Below are 24,375 nucleotides of genomic sequence, written 5' to 3' on the forward strand. Positions count from 1 at the left end.
CTGCATGGCATTCTGCAAAGAGGCCAATTCAGTTGCTGCCTCAAGGACATTCCTGCATCCTCTAATCTCTGCTTATTACATACAGTCCAATGGCAGCACACATTAGCCTCCATGTTAAAAACACCCTAACATGATTGAGTTCCTGCAGGCAAGTGCAAGTTGTCACTTTGGATTGTTGGTTCTTTCAGCAGCAACTCTTCTGCGGTTTGCTCTGGACGCATGGCAAACTGTTTCAAGGGACAGGAAGTTTACACTTGTCATGGTGTTTTGGCAAGGAGAGACTTGATCTAGTAGCAGGGGAAGGGTACAAAAGAAGAGCGAGATGTACCCTTAAAAATAAAAAATAAAAGCACAGAGTTCTGTTTTCTAATAGACATATGACCTTCCTCAAAGGTAAAATCCATCTACAACTGTCTCCGGAGGACAGAAGCAAAAAATATTCTGAAGCACTTAAGTAGTGAGAATTAGAACTTTGGCAGCCTGCGATTGCAGGTGAGCTAAGTAATTTATGAAGACTATGTCACCCTGTTATTTTAGGCTGAATAATTACTCTGACATTCCAACATCACTCCTTTTTTTTAAACAGAAAGCAGCCCTTTTAAAATTATATCTGCAGCTCTTCATCAATCTCTGAAAAGCCTGGTGGGATGAGAACCGATTGCTGAATTAAAGCATGTTCCTATTTAAAATGATTTTCATTCAAATGTTTTTGGCACATCATTAAGGATAACCCTTCTCATGGTAGTGCAAGAGAGTTTCCACCCTCTGTGATATTCCATACCAAGTACATTATGACTAGTGCCACACTGAAATCTCTCCTCCAGTTTCTCAAAAGTTTTCTTCCCCTGCGAAAGAGGCTTCATTCCCCCCCCCCCGCCCATGTCCTTTATAATTTATTTAGGGTTGTGACAGTTTGAGCTTCCTTTATCATTGTGAGGTGGTTGCAGAGAAGCCTAAACAGGTCATCTAATTATTTCATATATTTCTTGATAGACTTGAGACCAGAACAATGGAAAAATGACCCCAGAGCCCACAGCCCCGCTAGCAATTCTGTTCTGACTGTGATGTGACATGAGACATCTGCCCAGGTATACGATGCCACCTATGCAGAATTCTGAGGGAAAATTACCTCGCATGTGATGAAACAGATTTGTCAGGCTTAGCTGACCACACAGTGATTTCCCCTGAGATTCCTCTCCCAAGAAGATTTAAGGCGCATGAAGGGACCAGTCTGTAAATAATAGAGACCAGTTCTTTGCCTTTGTGATGCAATGGACTCAAATTAATCAGAAATCCATTAGCCTGTGCTTTAAGTAACTTAGCTGCCAATATGTGACAAAGCTGATAGTTGATTGTAGTCAATTTATGACCAAGTGGGAATAATGGTGAGCCAGTTGGGGAAAGGCATTCTTGCCAATTCTTCCAAACCTTAAATGTGTTTGTTTGATAATTTTTGAATGCAATTTATTTTCTCATTAATTGAGGGGTATGCGTTGTTGTTGTTCTTCTTGTTGCTGTGTGTTTTTAAAAAAATTATTAAAACATACGGCATGCAACATTTACACAATTACAAAAAAACAGTAAAAAATTGTGGTTAAAAAAAAATACAGGCGATGTGTGTGGGGTTTCTGGCAGCACTATTTATGGCAGGCAATGTATTCACAGGGGCTTATGCAACCAAATAAGGTAAAATGAAGTACATGGTCTGCTGCCGCTTTACACACAGGAAACATTGCAGTATATTAGTGAGCTTTAGCACTTACATCACATGGTCTGATTGACAGCAAATGACATTCTTTGTTTTTCGTCATACATCATTTTGTCATACACTGAGAGAAGTGAGGTTATAGGGAACCGGGAAGAGTGCCTTCTCAGTTATCATGCCCGCCCTGTGGAACATCCTCCCATCATATGTCATGGAGATAAGTAACTATGCAACCTTTAGAAGGCATCTGAAGACAGCCCTATATAGTGAAGTTTTTAATGATTGATGTTTTCTTATGTTTCTGTATATACTGGAAGCAGTCCAGAGTGGCTGGGGCAACACAGTCAGATGGGCAATGTACAACAACAACAACAACAACAACAACAACAACAACAACAACAATTTATTTATACCCCACCCATCTGGCTGAGTTTCCCCAGCCACTCTGAGTGGCTTCCAACAAAATATTAAAATACAGGAGTCCATCAAACATTAAAAACTTCCCTAAACAAGGCTGCCTTCAGATGTCTTCTAAAAGTCTGGTAGTTGTTGTTCTCTTTGATATCTGGTGGGAGAGCGTTTCACAGGGCGGGTGCCACTACTGAGAAGGCCCTCTGCCTGGTTCCCTGTAGTTTTGCTTCTTGCAGGGAGGGAACTGCCAAAAGGCCCTTGGCGCTGGACCTCTTTGTCCGGGTAGAACAATGGGGGTGGAGATGCTCCTTCAGGTATTATTATTATTTCCACAATGCACGGTAGCTCTGGTGAACATTTCAGATTGACCAGTAGGTAAGGGAAGGGAGGAAGGAAAGACAGTTTTAGCAATTGTGAATAAATGAATTCCCCTGGCTTAGTTCTACTCAGAGCAGTTTGTAAAGTTGAAATGCTACGTTTTCCTGGTGACTAAAGAATAAAACCCCGCTTTCACACTCACAATATTCTAAAAGGCTTGAACTGTATTAATTGATTCATCAACAAAGCTAATTGAAAGGCTACATGCATAAATGGCTTTGGGGGCCTGACATAAAGAGGCTCATTAACTTTAGCCATACAGAGTAGCTAATGTTCTAAAAGGAACATCTCCCACTACTGGCCCCAGAGGAACGCTTCCATCCATTTTTAAAACTGGCATACAGTACATGCCTATGTGGAAATTGTAATGAGATGCTCACGCACAGGGAGAGGGTCTTGTGCAAGGATCATGTAGTTCTGAAGCAGAGCTAAACTGCAGGAAATAAATATGGCCGAGATGTATGTGATGCCACAGTGGTGGCTGGTGCCCATTAGAACTGATAGACAGGTCAACAGTGAGTGAAGCCAGAGCCAACGGCAGGCAGAGTCAGTTAATTCAAGCTTTGTTCTCCTCCTCCTCACTACAAGGGCAACATTGAGACTACAAGGAGAAGGAAGATGCCAGGCAGTGCCCCGGGCTAATTGTAAGAAGGCAGGCAGGCAGATTGGGGAGTGGTGTGTGGGAATGAAGGCAGGCTGAATGCCCCATTTGTTCCAATGCACTAGGCTCCACTGTGATGCAAATACCACAATGGTGAAGGATGAGGAGGCAAAGTCGGTTATGATTCATTGGGCTAAAAATTTTGGGTATAATATACAGCTGAGTGATTGAGAAAAAAATATGGAAAGAGGGTTTAAAGTTTACTGCATGCAATGCCTTAAAAGAAAATGTGGTGAAAATGATGTATAGATGGTATATTACACCTGTTAAATTAGCTAAAATGTATAAAGTTAGCAATAAATGTTGGAAATGTAAAGAAAAAGAAGGAACATTTTATCACATGTGGTGGGAATGTAAACAAGTGATAAGCTTCTGGGAAATGATATACAATGAGTTGAGAAAAATGTTGAAATATACATTTATAAAAAAACCAGAAGCATTTTTATTGGGCATTGTAGGAAGTGATATAAACAGAAAAGAATATAAGCTGTTTTTATATGCAACAATGGCAGCAAGAATATTATTGGCACAAAAATGGAAGCAAGAAGAATTACCGACGAAAGAAGAATGGAGGATGAAATTAATGGAATATGCAGAACTAGATAAACTAACAGGAACTATTTGAAATCTGCGGGACCAGAAATTCACAGAAAATTTACAAACTATTTGAAAAGTAATTGTGATGATCAGACTACATTTGTAGGTTTGCAAGAAGTTTTGTGAGGTGTATTGCAAAAATGGATAAAGGGGAGGATGGTTAGTTAAGATAATTAAAGGCAATATGAACTTAAGAAATGCATAAGAAGTGGTCAAAATGGTGTATCAGCAGAAGTGCTGATGGAAGTCCAAAAAAAAAAAAAAAGATTGTATAAGTGGTGAAGTTTTGTGGTATGTACTATAATTTATATGTTAAAATTAATAAAAATTATTATTAAAAAAAGCAAATACCACAATGGTTGCCCTCAGGGACTCTACAAAATTCCTGTAAGATAGAAGACCTCATATAAGGAATATGCTTAAGACTAATTAACACATCAGTGGCAGACTTTGGTCTTTTATATTTCAGTGGTGCCCCGTGCAAGCTCCAAATTTGGCACCCTACATCTCTCACCTTCCATTCTGCTCAATTCACTATGTCACATTTTTGCACATCTTATATTACCATTTGTGCACATGTTTTCCCCCTAATGTGCATGTATGCTTTTGGGTGCGAATTCCTTGGTTGGGGTACTGCAACAAAAAAATCCAGAGAGGTGTGATCTTCGAAATATAAGCTCTGTTCATGCATTGGTTTGGGATGTGTGAGTTAGACCGACTCTGATTAAAATGCAAACTGTATGAGTTTCTCCCTCATCTCTGCCCACCATCTGCTTCATCTTTCACTGGCATCTTCGACATGTGCAAAGCCTCATAATCAGACCTTAGCACTGAGGGGCAAAATGTATGTGTGTGTGTGTGTGTGTGTGTGTGTGTGTGTGTGTGTGGAGTAACATGGAGGAACATGGCAATCTGACCCATTCTTTCATTCCTAACCAACCTCACCCTCCCATTGGGTGCCAGTCTTCATGTGGGACTTTGAAACCCTGCCCATTATGTTGGATGATGCTCTAGATGTTCTCTTCAGAGCAAAGAGTCCCAACCCAGAGCCAAGGCTAGGCAAAGGCAAGATCATAGTCTCCTTTCCCCTTTCGGTGTTGTTGAATAATGAGAAAATATGCTGCAATGCAGCATTTCTTGTTTGTTACACATAGTGAACCTCTTTGGCATATTTGGAAATATGCTTCAGACATCCCTGGACGTTACGGTAAGGTTTTTGCCATTTGCAGGAAAGAAAGTTCCCTCCTGCCTTTATGGAGTGTGACATCAATATTGCATAAGGATCTTTGTGAATGGAGCAGCAACTGGAGAGACAGATGACCCATTCATGAAAGAAATGGAGAAATCAGAACCTTCCCAAGGTATTGTATCAAAATGAAATGAATATTGCAGGAGGCAGTTAAGCACTCCTCCCCCCTGAAAGGCACTACCCGCAGTCTTTTTTCTTTTTTTTACTCAGCCCACAACACATTTAACCCAAGACCTCTCCCTGACCGCTGAAACCTTTTTATAGTGCAAGAGGGAAGGAAAAGGAAAATGCCATCTGTCTCTTTGTGAATGCGCATTGGTATGTCTGAGAGCGTGGGGGGAGAGACTTGCTGGTACAATCTCTCTGCCTGACTATGTGAGATGATGGCAATTTTAACCAAGAGATGAAGATTTGGATTTAGAACAGATTAGAACAGGGGTGGCCAACTCTCAAGAGACTGCAATCTACTTTCAGAATTAAAAACTGGCAGTGATCTACCCTCATTCTGGGGGTGTTCAGCTCAAAGCTGTTGAGCTTTTGGGGGGAAGGAAAACCTCGTGGGGGGGGGTTCAGCTCAAAGTTGTTGAGCTTGTTTTACAGAGGAGAAAAGCCCCGCTTTTGGGGGGGCAGCTCAAAGTTACAGCTTTTTGGGGGGAGGAGAAAGTTTCATGGGGGGGGGGTTAAAGGCAAGGGGCAAAGGGGTAAAGTCACTCACAAACAGATTGCTATGGATCAAAACAGCAGCACAGAGAAAGCTTCGTCTTCCCTTCCATAGATCATACAACAATGGAGGGCAGGGTGGGGCAGGAGTCAGTTTTAGTGACACTAAGGAAAGGAAGCCAGAGATCGACCACAATCTACCAAAACCTCGCGGGGATCTACCAGTAGATCACAATCGACCTGTTGGACATCCCTGGATTAGAAAATGCATTTGGTGCAGTGGTGGAGATTGCCCCATTGCCAAGACTGGCCCATCTATGCACAACATTGCATGCTCTAAGTGGCAGTCTCTCACCCAAGCCCGAGGCAGGGATCTTTCCAAATGTTTATTACATGAGATTATTTTAAACTGGGAGGAGGGAGCTGGTGACCCATCAGTTGTTGCTGCATCCCATAATCCTTGACCATTGGTCATAGTGGTTGGCACACATGGGCACTGTAGTCCAAAGTTTCTGAAGGGTACCAGGCTGGGAAAGACTGATGGGGAAGGCTGATCTTCTGCTTTCAAAGCAGGTATTGATGGAGGGAGAGAGAGAGGAAGGGATGAAGAATTCCGAAGAAAAACCAAACAACTTATGAATAATATACTGTCCATTCAATTAAGGCTGCAACCCGTTGACAGAAATTTTGATCGATTAATCATGTGTGTTTTAGTCGAGTAATGAAATATGCACAAATGTGCATATTGGGTAAACAATATTTCTGAAGTAAGAACCATGCATTATTTGCGCCTTAGAGGAGGAACTCATCTGTATGAGAAAATGGAGGGCACCTCTTTTACAATGGCGCTTGCCACCTTCAGTTTTTAGAAGCATATATAAAAAACTAAAACGCTGCTGTCTGAATAACCAGAGCAACATCTTAGTCAATTAAAAATTGTTTTAATGGACTAATCTAAATGGTCATTCAGTTGAACATTACAACTCTGATTAGAATATGTATACCTGACATGTTTTAAGAGATTTGCTTTTCACAAGGAAAAATAATGTTGCACCTGTAAATGGCAGTAATAAATTATTCCCAACGAGCCATAAAGCAAAATGACATTGTAAGACTTTACTGTGTATTCATAGGATAGTCGTAGGCCATCAATTATGTCAAAATGTACAGGCCACTTTTTCTGCCCAAAGACATCCTCAGAGTGGCTAACAAAATTGGTAAGGTAAAAGGCACATGGCCTGAACATTTGGAAAGGGACACCATGTTTAGGTGTTTATTTTGTTCTCATTTGAGGAAAAATGGGATGTGCAAACAATAAAGAAAGGAATTTGTGGTGAATAAAATGTAAGTTTGTTGTTATAAAACTTTGACTTATACCAAATAATGCATTTATCTATACTAGATTTTGGATCCTTGGCTTCAATATCTTTATATCAGATTTTTTTTTAAAATGCTATAGTCCTTTATGCAGAGTGGCTGCTGCTTCTCTTTGCAAGTGAGTGGAACTCCCTGACCCAGATTTTCCTCCCTCCACTACCAATATGAACTCAAAAGAAAAATTAACCATAAATGCACTTTGCTGTGGATGTAGTTTTTTTTAATCTTGCTGTGTTCTCTTTTCTTTACTATCTTATAGCATACATATACATTTATATGGTTCTGGTCTGCCTAGTGAATGCTAATTTTAGTCCACAGATTGCAAGCTTTTGCTGCCTTCAAGGTCTGCATTGCACAGACCTAACTCCAGCTATATCCTGTTGGCTTTGATGTTTAGTGGAGAGCCTAGGGTAAACATAAAGAAACAACCAAGCTTTGGAACTGTAAGGAAAGTCCAGGTTCTCAGGCCACATGTTAGCACTTTGCTCTGGCAGTCTACTCTACCTTCCATAAGTTGTTGATACACTTCCAAGGTTCACAGATGTGGCACTAGAGTAACTTGGCAATATGAGTTTTGTACAGCAGTGGAGAGTCAGATGTTGTTGGGCTCCAACTCCAACCAGCCCCCACCAGCATGGGAGTTGTAGTCCAACAATTTTTGGAGAGCCACACATTCCCCACCACTGGTCTAGTAGAAACCCCCTACAGCTGTACAATAACATACAGTGTGATAGTCTGCTTTTACCCATAGTAAACCACTGACATCAATGAGCATGACTACATTAGAATGCCTACACAGCAATGCCTTCTCCTATGGTCTTCCCTCAGTAGCACATGTTGGGAAGTTTGCTGGAGGGGAGAGGGCAGCGCAAGACTAAAGCTGCAGGCAGTGAGAAGAAGAAGAAGAAGAAGAAGAAGAAGAAGAAGAAGAAGAGGAGGAGGAGGAGGAGGAGGAGGAGGAGGAGGAGGAGTTTGGATTTGATATCCCGCCTTTCACTCCCCTTCAGGAGTCTCAAAGCGGCTAACATTCTCCTTTCCCTTCCTCCCCCACAACAAACACTCTGTGAGATGAGTGGGGCTGAGAGACTTCAGAGAAGTGTGACTGGCCCAAGGTCACCCAGCAGCTGCTTGTGGAGGAGCGGAGATACGAACCCGGTTTCCCAGATTACGTGACTACCGCTCTTAACCACTACACCACACTGAGAGGCTTGGACAATAGGTACAGCATCTGCCATCTCCTGTTTTGCCCTTGCAAATGGCTTCTTTGTAACAGACAAGCATTGCCTTAATTTCAGAACATGTAGTTTGGCCCTAACCTCTGTCCATTATCATCAGCTGGGTCAGACCTCAACTATCTCCTTCAGGAGCCTTTGGAACCATGAGAGGGTTTGTCAGTATCCTAAAAGCCAAGGGAGAATGGCTCTGATATTTATTTGTTTATTCCAATGGTTTTTTTTTCCTGGGGGGACACAGGGGTACGCATACCCCTAAACATTTTGTAAATCTAAGTTTGGCCTACTGAGGGGCAGTATTTCAATATGAGTAGGAAAATGAGGGTACCCCTAAACATTTTTTTTTTTTTTAGGGAAAAAGCACTGGTTTATTCCATATATATACTACATTTATCCTCCCCATTTCACCCTCACAACAACCCTGTGAGCTAGGCTAGGCTAAGAGATGGTGACTAGCCCAAGGTCACCCAGTGATCTTCATGGATGAGTGGGATTCGAACCCTAGTCTCCCAGGTCCTAGTCCAACACTCTAACCATTATGCCATGCTGGCTTTCATTGATATGTAGGATCTGCAACAATATGCTGCTGTCTGGAATGTTTATCCTCAGGATTCCATTCCATTCCCTCTCTGTGTTTTTCCATTTTCACTCTTGAGTCAGCATTCTATGCCCACTGAGCATGCTTCATCCTCACTGAGCTCTTTTAGTGGTCCTGCCCCCACAGCAAGGGTTCCCCCATTTTTGCCATTCTTCTGTAAACTTTGCTGTTTCTCCAAGTCCACTGATGTCTGTTCCTTGGATATGAGTGGTGATGTTCTGGCTTCATAAGCAACACCATTCATAACCTGATCATTGGAACTAGAGGGAGAAACAGACCTCCCTAGGAAAGGAATTCTATAAACATATCTTAGTACCAATGTTATGCCCATTTTGTCACACGCACCCCTTGTTGTTCCTTTCCTTCCTCTGCCTCCATGGCTTTATTGTTTTGCCCTTTTCCAATATATGTTGTTACCTGTTGTTCATTTCGAGGAGGAAACCCTTTCAACAGACACAGATTTCAAATAATGTTTGCTTGCTTTTCTGGAACACAGTGTGGGAGATTAAAACCCAATCCCTGCCTTTGTTCTGAACATCCTGGTTGTTATCAGTTTAGGACAGATGTAATGCCATTTTGAGGTTGCTAGTGTCTGTCTGTGTTATACCTTGAATTAAGCTTTCATTCCATTGTCTTTTGAGACGTTAGTAAAAAAAGAAGTCTAATTTTCAGGAATAAGGCTTTTTAAAAAATAAATAAATAAATGGTCTGATGAATATACTCTTTGCCCGATAATTTTCTCCTTTAAACAATTTGTAGAAAGTCAAATTTATTTTCTTTTTAATCATCTGCCATTTGTTTACATCCTCTCTATACTGGAAATGGTCCATCTTTGCAGCCATGTGGCTTCTGATCAGAAAACATCACATTGAAATATTGCTTTCTAATGCATGAGAGCTCTGTAATTCATTTAATCCTTCCTTTCTTTCAAGATGTCTGCATCCACAATAACATCATCCAGTTCAACATTGGAGGGCATTGCACAGAACAGCACTCTCTGATCCCCTCTGCCATATCTGAGGCTCATAGATCCTCAAGGCCTGCTGTCATGTTTCTTCTGGTAAGGGCTCCATTTGTGGCCTGGAGAAAAATGTCTTCAAAAGCCACAAGCCAGGAGGACTCGCAAGCTCTGACCACACTATACACCAGGGGTGAAACATTTTTTAGCCAAAGTAGGTACAGCAAGAGGTATGACACTTACCTCTGTGCATTTAGTTAGGGGTTTCCATGCCTATCCCCATGCTCACTTTCTCCAGCCTCTCCCATGGTTGCCATGGTGCAGCAAAGATGTGGTTTGGCCTCTTGAATTTCTGCCTCTGAGAATATTTGCCTTTTTTCATGGCCAGTTCACTCCTCCAGCCTTCTGCTGTTCTGGTGCTCTTTTTTACCCCATTTGTTAGGGCTTCTTTTTCTTCATTATATTATCACCATGTGGTGATTTTGATGATGCCACAAGGCTGCAAAACAAACCATCATTGGCTACCTTATGGCACATTGAAGAGCAAACAAGGCTCGTTGATAATGAACAATTGTTTCTGGATCATTAACACCATCACTTTCAACAGGTCAACATGCAGGTCACTTTTAGGACCAAACTGAAAAATCAACCAAGCAAGGGGAGCTATTGACCAAAATGCATCACTCTTTTCGCTCGGCCCTTGTTGGATATCCAGATAAGGATATCTGCATGACTGCTGACTCAGAAAACCAAACATATAGCATACAAGTTTACCTGTAAGACAGGTTAAAAAGTGCAGAAAAACAAAATGCCTCTCTTACCTATTTAGAATCCAAAGCGGGCATGCCAACACATCAAAAGTTCACTCGGTGCTTAAGGGTGTGAAACGAAAGGGTAATAGATAGATGTGTGGCACATCAAGGGGGTTCTTCTCACAGCTTAACCCTTGGGGCAATCCTCTGATGAACTGGCAGTCACTTTTCATAACATGCATATGGATGAATGATTAAGATGATAATCCTGACATGAATGTTCATGTTGCAAAGCCTAGTTGCTGAAAACCATTAAAAGAAAAGGTTCGCCTTGCTTCTTTAGCTAGGGTGTATTTAAATGAGCATTTTGTAGGTGGGTATATGAAGGATGGGGAACCAAATTTTTTCAGAGGAAAACCTTCTGAATTATATACCTATTGTATGGAAGCTGACAACCAGACAAAAAATTCGATTATATATGCCCTAACGGTGGCCAAAAGTCTGATATTGATGATTTGGAAGAATAAAGATATGATCCCCTTTAATCAATGGATTGATGACATGACAGCACTCGCAAAATACGAACAGACTGCTTATCAGTGCAGGCATTGTTTGGACAAATATATTGACATTTAGAAAGAGTTTATACAGAATACAGTAATTTATAAATATATGTCTTATGGCAATAATATAATTTATATATCTATATAATAATGTATGGAATTGTAACGGATGATATTTAGTGTATTATACTATCTCATACAAAGATATGGCAGCCCCATGTGACATGCAACATGCAATCGCACCCAGATAAACAGGTGCTTGAAAATGTGCGCATCATACCATTGCACTCAACAGAGACTCAGGATTGCCTCTGGCACTTACAAGGTGTGACCAGAAAGTTCGGTGAATAGTCACAGAAATTGGACAGCGAGAAATATTTGAACATACAATCGGCATAGGAAACCCACAAAATACTCACAATTGCGTAAGGAGATGAAGCTGTAACTCGAAAGACAGTGTATGAGTGGTTTAAGCATTTCCGTGAAGGGCAACAAACATGACCATTGGTCTAGCAGAGCATCGACGAGCAAACAGTGGCAAATATAGAGTTCATGAGTTATTGATGTGGGATCAGCGGAAGAATTGCATATTCCACGTGAAATCATTACTGAGGTTACTGAGTTGTCCTACCCTCCACATTCTCCCGATCTGGCCCCACTGGATTTTTTTCTTTTTCCAAAACTGAAATCTGCACTGAAAGGGCACAGATTTTCCAACATTTCACATGTCCAAGCTGCTGTGATGAGGGAACTGAAAGTAGTATGAAAAAAGGGCTTCTCCAGAAGTTTCCAACAGTTCTACGAACGTTGTCAGTGATGCATTGTGTCAGAGGGGGCCTACTGTAAGGTATCTATGTTCGAATATTAATCACTGTCCGATTTCTGTGACCATTCACCGTACTTTCCAGTCACACCTTGTAAAAGCTGGCCAGTCATCTTGGACATGTTCCTCACTTTTAAAGAAGGTACAATAGCCACCAGAGAGAGGCAACTCAATGGCAGGATGCACACCTTCACCAGCAGCTTTGTATGGTGGTAGAGACAGGATTGATAGGGTTGGCAGTGTCCAGGTGCATGGCTGCAGAGTGGGCAGCAGTTTCCTAAGTAGGCCAATGACATCAAACAGTCCACTGGTGGTCACTTTACACACACCCACACCCACACCCCTTTGGGGCCCACCAGTTGCACTCAGTGGCATTGGTCATTGACTATCACTCTGCTTGCTCTCCAGTCACTTCTGCTGGCTTGCTGATCTCCCTGTTTTAGATGTTCCAGAAGTTCCAAGCATTCAGTTCTCATCCTTCTGAGGTTGCAGCAGAAGACCAACGTTCCAGTTTGTCAAAAGCTCGGCAAGCCAAGATCTTAGGCAAGCTGAATAATTCAAAAAGAAGCCACAGGATACAATCTGTTCCCCAACACAAGTCCACCAGCTTCAATGGATTTAAGATTAGTTCTCCAATGAATAACTTTGAATGCCAAATGCGATAATGAAAAAGAAAAACCTGCTCACAGCATGTGCATGAAAGAAGGGGAACTGTATTTAACTTCATCTGGGGGAAAAATAGTGAGGAAAAGATGCAAAGGCTATAATAATGGTTGGATCTGACGGGAAAAAAATTATGAAACTCATTTATGCACTTCAGTATTACCGCAGTGTCAATTTGTTTCCATGTGTAAAACTCAGAGCGTAAATTATACATTGTCACCCTCATTGTTGGTGACACGATTGTCCTGCATTCCAGCTGTGCGCTTTAATTGTAAGATTTATTTTGACATGAAAACACTGATCCAGATAAGGGGAGCAGAGAATGTCAAAGCAGAAAATAACATGATCACACACACACACAAATGAGGTTTTCAGAAATATTGGTCACAGTGGGTAGACAGACGTATAGGCAATTCTGCAGTGGCAATATAGAATAGTGATATCTCTGAGGCAGCTTAAAGCAAGCATGAAATGATTCCTTTTTTTGTAAAGAATAATAGCCATAATTTCATCTCTAATGGAACTTACACACAATAAAAAGTTGATAAAATAGAAGAATGTCACTGGTTAGAGCAGTTGAAGGGTGTGTTATGTAGAATAAGCATTTTTTTATTATTTTTTTAGGAACTGACAAGACCTGGGGGTTGAAACTTCCGAGGCTGTATCAAGACTAGAGCCAGTTCAGAACCACTCACTTTTGCTACCTGTGAAAATGTTTGCTTTTTCTTTTACTTCACTTTCACTGTCATCTCCAGTGTAATAATAAGAAAGCCATATCTTATTGGCTTTATAGCACTGTGACATCATACCACTCACTGCATGGTTCTTGGCAGCATGAAGTCACCCATGTGATCCAAGAAACATTGCCATCACATTCTGCCAGTGATAACATGATGCAAACGGATCTAATTGGCTACCATATTGTTGTGATTTCATCCTGGCTAATGGGTGATCACTGGTGGTGTAGCATCACCAACATGGCCAGTCCAGAGAGGAGGAAAAAAACCCATATGGACAATCCAGGAAGGAGAGACAAAGAAATGAGACAAAAGTAATAGCAAACATTCACTGAGTGGCACTGAGAAAAGTTAATAGTTGACACAATTTCTATTTCCACCAGAATTGTGAGTATTTAGTTGTTGTTGTTGTTTTTAAAAAAATGACTGGTGTAACCACAAGATTAATGTTCTTCTGAGTAGTGAATATATTTCAGACCCCACAGGGTTATGGGTTTAGTTTTAGGTTTTTCCTCAGACCTTGGGGTGTCAAAACAGGTTTGGATCCTACTAACTAGGCTTCTTCAGAGGGAGCAACCTTAGAGTCCTACCAGCAGAGCAAGAGAGGTGATTTTTCACTAATTCTCCCCTCCCTCTACAGCCACTTTTGCACCCCCAAGTCTGTCCTGGAGGGTTGGGGGAAAGGACCAAAGTGATACAATGTTAAAGGACTCTTTTATAGCCTGAGGAAATGCCAAGGTCTTCACATGGCTTGCTGTCAGATAGGAGCCACCCCAGAGTAGCTTTAATGTATTTCTAATTTTTTGCTGGGAGCCACCCAGAGTGGCTGGGGATGGGCAGGGTAGAAATATATTATTATTATTATTATTATTATTATTATTATTATTATTATTATTATTATTATTATTATTTTATGCTTGAAAAGATTAGATTGCTGCTCATCATCTGCCTCAGTTCAGCAGGCAGAAGGTAGAAGGACCTATTAAGGAAGCTCAATAACTGGGCAGGTTCTTCTGTATATTAGGGGAATTGTATACAGATGTGCACATTGCGAGAAATTCACTGATAAATTTTCATGAGGATGTAAAAAGTAAAAATGATGTGGAAATGTGGAGAACTGAACTTAAGACTGGAAAAAAAAAAGAGCAACAGAGAGAAACTAAATTGGACAAATTCTCTCATCCCTACACGCGGGTGCAGACATGAGTTGATAGAGACCAGTAGTCCCTTGTATAGTGAAGTTAGGCACTTCCTCCTTCATGATCAGTAGCAAGATACATATGTGGGTTGTTTTTTTCCCAGGAAAGAAACTAACCAGTACCTTGGGAACTTCACAGTGTACAAAGTAGCACACCGCCTTGAGCTTGTTTGGAGGTTCTAGCAGGGGAGCGCAGCTATCGTATACCCTTGACCGAAGAACGGTACACTCCTTCTATCTGGGATGGTCGTCCTCTTCCACCGAGCGCGCAGCTTCGGGAGGGACGCACATGGAGCGGTGAGGGAGGAAGGGGACACCCGCCTAGCCAGCCAGATCAGCCGAATCAACCCTGGCGATCAATGGGGTGACAGATGTCGCAGCCAGATCGCCCTCACATCCTTTATAAGTTGCTATAAAATTTGGACATGAGGATGCAGAAAGGGGAGGTATGGGGAAGTCCGAGGAAAGAAGTTTATGAAAGGACATTTTGAAATTATATTTGCTTGTTTGTCTGTTTTTCTTTTATGTTTGTTTGTTATAAAAACTTTTGTAAAACCAATAAAAATTTTATAAAAAAAAAAACAAAGTAGCACACCGCCCACTCGACGTTCCTTCTGGGGTGGGGTGTGCAAAATCCCCTCTAGCCAGGTTTAAATAGCTACTGTCACTCAGCGAAGTAATTTGAAAGGATAAAACTCCCTGTGATTTGCAAACAGACTTATGTTTATAGATATTGTGTTTGCAGATGGAATATCTCTTGTATTACCTTACTGGGAATTGATAGTGTTAAAAAAAAATTATTATAGATTGATATTTAACTTGGCATGTTTTTGTATTTCATCATCAAGATTATGCTGAGACCTAGATACCTTGCCAGGTTTTCTTTGTGTGTGTGTGTGTGTGTGTGTGTGTATTGTTATGCAGCTATTAATATATCATTTCTGAATCAGACCTCAGGATACAGTGGTGGGACGTGTGTTTCACTAGCAGTTAAAGCTATGCTTTCCCCATAGTTTCCTCCCTCCCTCCCTCCTTCTTTTTTTCTTTTCATTGGGATTCCATCAGTTACAAAATACAGAACAGCTAACACAGGATACAGGTTGGCATGCTGAGCATATTAATACTGTTTGACTCCTTACAACCGTTTCCCTTTTACAGCATCACTAAGCTTTGACCTTACTTCCTAAGTAAATTGGACCAATAAAGAACCCTGAGCACCAGGAGACCACCTTTCACCTGCTTGCCCAATGACAAATGTTCTAAAGGAATGTCAGTGTGGGTGATAGCTGTGTGCCAGGCCCAGATAAGGTCCCTTATTAAGGTACCATCTCCATCCATTGCCAAATGGTACAAGAGAATAGGACCGATCCACTGATAGCCCACTCCATCCCATTCTGTTTCCAAGTTAAAATGACTTTAGCTTAGGGCTCATCTACATTTCCACTTGTCCCATGCCTAGAAAGCACAGGGGTGAGTGGTTTTACGTTTACCCTGCTGCTCTTTTGCACTTTATTGGAACAAACAACAAAACGGGGTACACAGTGACTTGCCACCATTGATCTGCTTGATAAATTGTTTCAGAATAGAGATACATTAACTGAGAAATGATTGACTAGACATTTAGAAAGCATGTCAACTGACAAATGTTAGGGCAGGCCAAAGGCATTTGGCCACTCAAAAATAAGATGGATGGTTATTTGTCAGCAATATGAAAATTGCTGAATAGGAAGCAGTTCATAAGAACGTGGTGGAAATGATAATCTGCTATTTATTTATGAAATGCAATTATGGGGTATGTGTGCCAAGAGGATATAAGCTACTTGCAGTAGCAGGCAATGTAAGGGTGCATCCAGTTAAAGTTAGGGGAGCACATTTGTGAGCACTTCCTGGTGGGACATTTCAAAGTTTAACAACCTATATTTCCCGTGATTTGCAAATGCTGCACATATTTGTTTTAAACTCTGCTGGGGGCTCTTTTGACTAGAAAGTGAGTCAAGCCCCATAATTGTTTAGAATTTGGGCAGTCAGCCATTTTTCTTTTGTAGTTTCCCACACATGTGGGACTGCAGGACTAACTTGGTCTTCCTCAAGTTATTTCCCAACAGCATGGGGCTGGGCAGAAAGAGTTAAACACAGCCCCACAATGGAATTGGAAGTTGTCTCCTTCCCATTCACTGGACCGATTATCTGAAGAGCCAGAAGGTGGTGTATACATGCATGTGGTGTGTATGCATCCGAGTGTGTGTCAAGATAGCCACAGTTGCTATAAGCATACAGCTGCCAACTGATTGCCAAGAACAAATGCAGTTCCTGGCCCCCCGAAAGGTTAGCCAGCCTTGAGTTAAGAGCTACAGTTACTCAAGCTTATTTGTCACCATGCTTCTTATTTCATCCACTTCTTCCTCCCTGTTCCCCTTGTCAGATTGCTTGGAAAAGTCAAACGTATACAGCAGAAATGATTGATGGAGGCTCATGGGGCACACAGTTTTGCATAGCTGGCTCTGAGGAGGGTCGGCAAGCCGGCTAGACAGCAACCAATCAGAGAGGCTGATTGTAAACAGGAGGGAGAGAACCCTTGTTTACCATAAAAGAAGGCAGCAGAGAAGCAGAGGCAGTGGGGACAATGGAGCAGGGGGAGGCTAAATTAACAGTACAGTGGTACCCCGCAAGACGAACGCCTCGCGAGACGAAAAACTTGCAAAACGAAAGGTTTTTTCATTTTCGAGTTGCCTCGCAAGACGAATTTCCCTATGGGCTTGCTTCGCAAAACGAAGCTTGCCCCGGGGACAGCGGGTCTTCTCTTTTGAAGCAAGGGGCTGCGGGGAGATAGCGATCTCCCCGCAGCCCCTTGCTGCAAAAGATGTCCGGGGGCAGCGGGGAAGAAGCGCTTCGCTTCCCGCTGCCCCCGGACGTCTTTTGCAGCAAGGGGCTGCGGGGAGATCACTTCTCCCGGTGCTCCGAAGCCAGGCGGGGGGCAGGGGACACCTCCCGCCGCCGTGGGGACACCTTTTGAAGGCAGGCGGGGGGGAGCAAAGACTTTCGCCCCCCCCGCCTGCCTTCAGAAGAGGTCCAGGACCTCTTCTGAAGGCTGGCGGGGGGCAAAAGTCTTTGTCCCCCCTGCCTGCCTTCCCAGGGGCTTTTAAATCGCCCCGGACAGCGGAGAAGTCCTCCGCTGTCCGGGGCGATTTTAAAATGCCGCCCGCCAGCATTTTAAGATCGCCCGGACAGCGGAGAAGTCCTCCGCTGTCCCGGGGTTTTTTAAAATGCTGGGGGTGGGAAGAAAAGCCCTTGTCCCCCCCCCCAGCCTTCAGGTCTGAAGGCGGTTTCCCTAGGAACGCATTAATTGATTTTCAATGCATTCCTATGGGAAACCGTGCATCGCAAGACGAAAAAACCGCAAGACGAAGAGACTTGCGGAACGAATTAATTTCGTCTTGCGAGGCACCACTGTACTTGCTCCCCTATTCCATTTACTGCCACCCAGTGGCTGCCGTCCGCTTCCTAACTTCAGAAAGTGGGGTGCCATGGGAAAGGCCTCTGGTGATGAGGCACACAAATAGAGCACATGAACATCAACAAGTGAAGGCTAAGACATTAGCATTTCTGGAGCAGACCCAGAACTCCTTGCCTTCTACAAGATTCTAGAGCACTGCTGGGCATGCATGTTGAACTGCAAAGGCCTGTTGGCATAATAAAGTCTTCAAGAGACACCTGGAAGCCAAAAGCAAGGATGCCTACAGAATCTCTGTCTGCAGAGTGTTCTGCAGCATGGGACCAGCAGCACTATTCGACCAACTCCTGACTGAGGCCTGTTGGGCTTCTATAACTTGGGGATTGATCAACCTCTGGATGATCTCAGTGATTGGGTCGGGCGGTCCTTAAAGTATCTTGGATCCAAGTTGTTCAGGGCTTTGTATGCCTACACAAGAACTTTGAACTTGGTGCAGTTACCTTTAGAGTGTTTTGCAGCAATTGTCTCGGTAATGTTTGCAGCAAGCCTGTACATCAACATTTCTCTTCTCTTTCTAAAAACAGAAGGAAGCAATGAGGCTGAGAGAAGAATAATGGCTCACTCCCCCCCCCTCCCACCCTCAACTAGCTTGTGGGAACATAGGAAGTTGCCTTGTACCCAGTGAGACCATTGAAGCTTCACTTGACTAGCAGCCGCTCTCCAGTATTTCAGATTGGGTGCATACTCCCAGCTAAATCTTGAGCTGCAAGGGAATGAACCTGGGACCTGCATTCAAAGCATGTGCTCTGCCAATGCCCTGTTGTCCACTGAGCTCCCTTTGCAGCTGAGGAGAGATTTGACCAATGCATTCTTCCCACAGCAGAGAGCACACCCTGTTTGTCACTCTGCTGCTGTATCAGCTCTTGCTTTGCAAATGAGATCCCTTCACCTGAAAGTTCTCGAACCAATTCTTGGTTGATCTTGTAGCATCCTTGCCTTCTTTTGTAAAGTTGGCACATTCCCGGAGAAGTAATTAAAGTGCCTGTTTTGTGTGTGCGCGCATTTTGATTTACTTACCCAGCACAAGTTTTTTCCTGAAATGAGCAAAGCCTTAATGACATTGACAATTGGAATATGCAAGAGATAAGGCAGTTCAGCGAGACATGTGGATGGAAAGCTGTGGCACCCTGGGCTTATCTAGGGAAATGCTGAGAAGCAAATCCCTGGGAGGTTGGTGATTTCAATTAGCCCAACCAAAACAGCTCCAATTTATCTTTTCCAAGAGTGGATCTTCCAGAGACTTTGAATTACCAGGTACAAAGCGGGAACATTTCACGAGTGCTTGAGCACAAGGCCGTCAATTTGGGAAACAATCTTATCTTTCCTGCTTTGCATACAACAAACCCTACTTCATTAAAGAAATCTTTATTTGGAAAGAATGAGGTTTAAAAGGTGCTTTCCTAGCAGAAATAGTGGGTGGCGAGTAGAATCAGAAACCACCAAAGGTAATGTAAGTTTTCAGCCAGTTTGAGCTGATGGATTAACACCATTCATATGATCAAGGTTTCAGAACGCTTTGCTCTGCTTCCCTTAGTTCTATATATGTAAAGGTAAAGGTAAAGGGACCCCTGACCATTAGGTCCAGTCGTGACCAACTCTGGGGTTGCGGCGCTCATCTCACTTTATTGGCCGAGGGAGCTGGCGTACAGCTTCTGGGTCATGTGGCCAGCATGACTAAGCCGCTTCTGGCAAACCAGAGCAGCGCACGGAAACGCCGTTTACCTTCCCGATGGAGCGGTACCTATTTATCTGCTTGCACTTTGTGCTTTCAAGCTGCTAGGTTGGCAGAAGCTGGGACCAAACAACAGGAGCTCACCCCATCACGGGGATTCGAACTGCCGACCTTCTGATCAGCAAGTCCTAGGCTCTGTGGTTTAACCCACAGCGCCACCCATGTCCCCCACGTCTATATGTGTAGACCCGCTTCCCCTGTGTCTATATGCGTAGCACGACTAATAGGTGGGATCATCTTAATAGATGGTCCTGGTTGCGGGCAGGCCCTCAACCTGGTCCCCCCCACCCTGGCATGGGTGGAGCCATTACCCTCATGCCAGGGTGGCACCATAATCACCCAGGGCTATTGCCTAATCAAGTTGAATGGGTGATCATGGGGGAATGTATAAAAGCAGCAGCGTGACGTGTGGCAAGCACCTGCTTCGCGCTGCCAAACACCCGCCCACCCTCCCTTTAAGTGTCCTTTGGCCTTGCTTTGGACTTCGGTTGGTTGCCCTTCTTGGGTCGGGGACCGGGTAGGAATTTTTCCATTTGGCGAATTGGCATGGGCCACTTGGTTTTTGCCTACCTCTTAGCAATTGTCACAACTTTGTAAGGTTTGGCAATTAGGCATTGGCTTATTGTTGAGTGGAGGAGGGGACGTCGGCCATCGCCTGCCCCTCCATTTCAAGGGTATTCTATTAAAGGAATCCGGGGCCTGGATCTTGTCCAAAGTCCGCTTGAGGCCAGGCCTCTGGGAACACCAGGGGAGATGCAGGCGGGTTCCTCTGAAGCAATTTCCCTTTGGGTGGTTTACCCTTACAGACTTCCTGCAAAAGGGGCAGGAGTCAGAGATAGTCTTTTGCCAATGCCTAAGCCAATACTGCTCTCATTTCCTGCAATCAATAAAGTTGTGGCCGAAAAAATTGCCCAATAACCTTAAACAAAAATTCTGTGTCTGTGTGAATTTCTTTATGCTAATGGGGGTTGGCTTGAGGGTCTTGCCACGCAACCATTGCTTAGGGTCCTTCTCCCTAGTCTCATAAAAAAAGGAGACAACACTAAGCTAGTTGCCATTCTCACCAAATCTTGAGCACTTCCAGACTGTCCACTATTTTTGGGTGGGTTTCAACCACACACCCATAAATTCAGGGTGCAATGCACTAAAGAATGGGAGGTTTTTGTGTAAGAAACGGTCTTCCCCAAAAGTTCAGATTTACTGTGTTAAAGAAAGGGGGGATGCACTGGAAAGTATGGCATAACACTTGCATTGAGGCTACATCATCTAACCTCCCTACAAACAAATCAGAATGAATGCTCACTAAGCTGTCAGCATCATCTAATCTCCCCGCAAATAAATCAGGAATAATGCACAAGAAGTAGTATATCTGGAAGAGCCTCTTGTGATTTCCATATGTTAACTGTACATGGTTTATGTTGTGGCAGAAACATGGAATAATTTGGCTCATAAGAGCAGTATTCTGAAAGAAAACTTCCTTATTGTGTGTGTGTGTGTGTGTGTGTGCGCGCGCGCGCGCTAGCTCTTACTAGTCATATTTAATGTGCTTTTTATTTAACGAAAGGTATCAGTGTATAATCTGAGCTATAAAATATGCTTGTTGACCTAGTGAGCTGTTTCTATTTAGGAATGTTTAGCACAAACCATGGGGAGAGCAATCCACCATTTTCCCTTATCAGTCCCTTCAAGCCACTGGCCTAAATAGCGATTACATCAAAAGAATAATTTGGAGAAGCCTCTGAAGGCAAGAATTGCTTTGAACCTTATTATACTGTACCAGTAAGATTAATTTGCTCCCATTGATCTCCTCAAAACTGTTGTAATGATGCTAGGCTGACAAGTTAAATACTTTGGGAAAGTGGAAAAAAATGCTCATTATCTTCCTTGAAGGATGATGATAAAGTAGAAGTGTGAGGAAGCTCGCCCTAGAAGTAATTGAACGGGGCCTGGCCATCGGTACGTCCAGAAGTCCTTCCTATGAGCATTGGTGATTGAGCCATTTAATTATTCACACTGAGGAGGAAGAAAAATCTAATAACAGTTAATAGGCTGAGGGAAGCCATGGAATCTTCCCCTTTGGTTTAGGATACATTGTACTGGCCAGGTCATACATGAGGTAGAACTTGCACAATTGCCTCTAGCAACACAGGAAGCTAGTGGACTTGTGGACTAGCCAATCAAATTCCAAGGGGTTGGAGTTGGACAATATGTTCTTGGTGGCCTCTCCTCCCTGAATAGGTCTACCTCTTCCCTATCTTTGCTGGTGCTTATTCATATACAGTGGTACCTCGGGTTACATACGCTTCAGGTTACAGACGCTTCAGGTTACAGACTCCGCTAACCCAGAAATAGTACCTCAGGTTAAGAACTTTGCTTCAGGATGAGAACAGAAATTGTGCTCCGGCAGCACGGCAGCAGCAGGAGGCCCCATTACCTAAAGTGGTACTTCAGGTTAAGAACAGTTTCAGGTTAAGAACGGACCTCCAGAATGAATTAACCTGAGGTACCACTGTACTTCTTCAATTGGGCCCAAACTGCACCACCACTCAGAAGAGGACACAGCCTTATATTAGCTCAATTTATCCCAGAAACGTCTAGAAATGCTGGGGAGAGTCAGCCAAATCATGAACTTTGGGGTCTTAAAAAACCCACCTCAAAGGAGAGGCAATGTTCTAAGCCCCTCTTTTTCCCCAGCTCGGATAAAAACCTGACCCTGGTGAGTGTTCCCTCCTCAATAAATTCCTGCTGCCCTTCTTCATCTCCATGCCACTCCCCAAACAACAAGTGTTTCACCAATTTATCAAAAACCACTTCAAGCACAATTTCAGTAGTAGAATAATAAATAGCAGTTCCCTTAAAACTCAGACATCCTGATCTACGTGCCTTTCTCCCCATTGTGCTTGCATCATTTTGTGGTCCCATTTCTTTCTCTGCTCTTTTAGATGTGGCATCTTATAGAGAAGAAGAAACTCTTCATGTACGCCACAACTGTGGCTAGGATACTACTAGCCAAAAGATGGAAAAGTGATGAGGTACCAACCAAGGAGAACGGCAACAAAAAATTATGGAGTATGCTGAAATGGCGAAACTAACTGAGAGATTAAGAGATAAAGACAATAGAGACTTAAAAAAAAAAGAAAGGAATGGACTCATTAGCAGGGTTTGATTAAACACTTACAATGAAAACTAAAATAGAAATGAACAAGAGGTTAGAAGGATAAGAATATTAAAAATTCCAATAAGAGAATGCAATATTAAGAATAACAAAATAAGCAGAAGAAATAAATGTACCAAAAAACAAACAAACCAGAAGATGAAGTTGGGTGGGAGGGGGATTTCGATATTGTTTTTTGTATTATACATGCTTGTGATAATGATGAAAATATAAAATCCAATAAAAATATTTTAAAAAAATAAATAGATGTGGCATCTTATGAAGATTATGCTGCAACCCCACAGCAGCCATTTTGTGTTACGCCAAATACCCATAGCAGCTGTTTTGTAATATACCATGTCCCCACGGTGGCCTCTACTTGTGGACTCCCTCTGTCCAACTTAGTATTACTTGCATGCAGTGGTTGAGGGTATGTGAATTAGTTTAGTCTGCATCAAAATACAAACTGAACCAGAGCAGTCTCTAATAGCCCTCTTCTCTTCACCCTGTCTTTATTCGTCACTCTTTTTCCCCATTCCACACCCCTCCACTCCTTTCTGCTTCTTCTCTAGATTCATCAACAGGATGCCCAACAGTTATGTAAGTGGGGGGTGGAGGAGAAGCCTCTGAAAACTCTGAAGAAGATGAAATCTTCCATTAAAGCTTAACTCTAAATGCAAAATTCTTCCCCTCTTTTTTTTCCTGAAAGAAGAAGCCACAAGGCTAAGGAGAGATCTGCTTGAAGAGATGAAAGGACAGAGGGGATTATGTGGGAAATGGATATTTCAGTATAAAACCTTAGCAACTGTCTCCAACCTGATAATGATCAAAATATCATGGAGCAATTTAATTTCTCATTTTCAGATCTAGGAAATGTCCTTCAGCAAGAATGCATTTTCTTCACAGTGTATTAAATATACTAAAAAGGAAAAAAAAAAATCTTTCAGTAAAAGTCTTGCAGACTTGTATTGTTTTATCCTTTTTATTCCTTGCTTTTTTAAAAAAAACACAGCTTTATCTTCTATCTTCTTTGCAAGGGATTCCCACTGGGATAATAGTGTTGTGGCTGTCAGACTCCCCTTTTCTTTATTATTTAGGACAGGCATAAACATAAAAGCACAATAGATACTCTTCTTTCCAGACATTTGGACCAAGGAAGGCATATATCTCATGTCACCTCCAATTAGTGCTGATCTGCAGGGTGGCGGGTCAGGGGGGGGCAGTTTTGCAAAAAGAAAAGAAAAAAGAAACTTTTTATTGAAATCCAAAAGGTGGGAGCTTTGGGTAATTTTTTTTTTCATTGAGAAAGGGATTCGAGGCTGCTTGACTCTTTAGAGTGATCACTGAATGGAGCAAACATCACCCACATGATGCTCCATCACCAAAGCTCAGTTCCTATATGCATGGATCACCAAT

General features: G+C 42.6%; 1 long non-coding RNA gene across 2 annotated transcripts in view; it reads left to right on the forward strand.

Moving 5' to 3' along the window:
- The window catches only part of LOC309532316, a 32,336-nt gene extending 8,577 nt beyond the window's left edge, over positions 1 to 23,759 (forward strand). Inside the window, exons 2-4 of one of the 2 annotated variants that reach the window (XR_014219738.1) lie at positions 4,982 to 5,113; positions 6,232 to 6,364; positions 23,532 to 23,759. This is a non-coding gene — a long non-coding RNA (uncharacterized lncRNA). The remainder of the gene's footprint in view (positions 1 to 4,981; positions 5,114 to 6,231; positions 6,365 to 23,531) is intronic. The other variant, XR_014219739.1, reaches the window with a different exon arrangement.
- Positions 23,760 to 24,375: the final 616 nt, after the last annotated feature.

The sequence above is a fragment of the Podarcis vaucheri genome (assembly GCF_965113315.1).
Source record: "Podarcis vaucheri genome assembly, chromosome: 5".
In the NCBI taxonomy this organism is placed as follows: Eukaryota; Metazoa; Chordata; class Lepidosauria; order Squamata; family Lacertidae; genus Podarcis; species Podarcis vaucheri.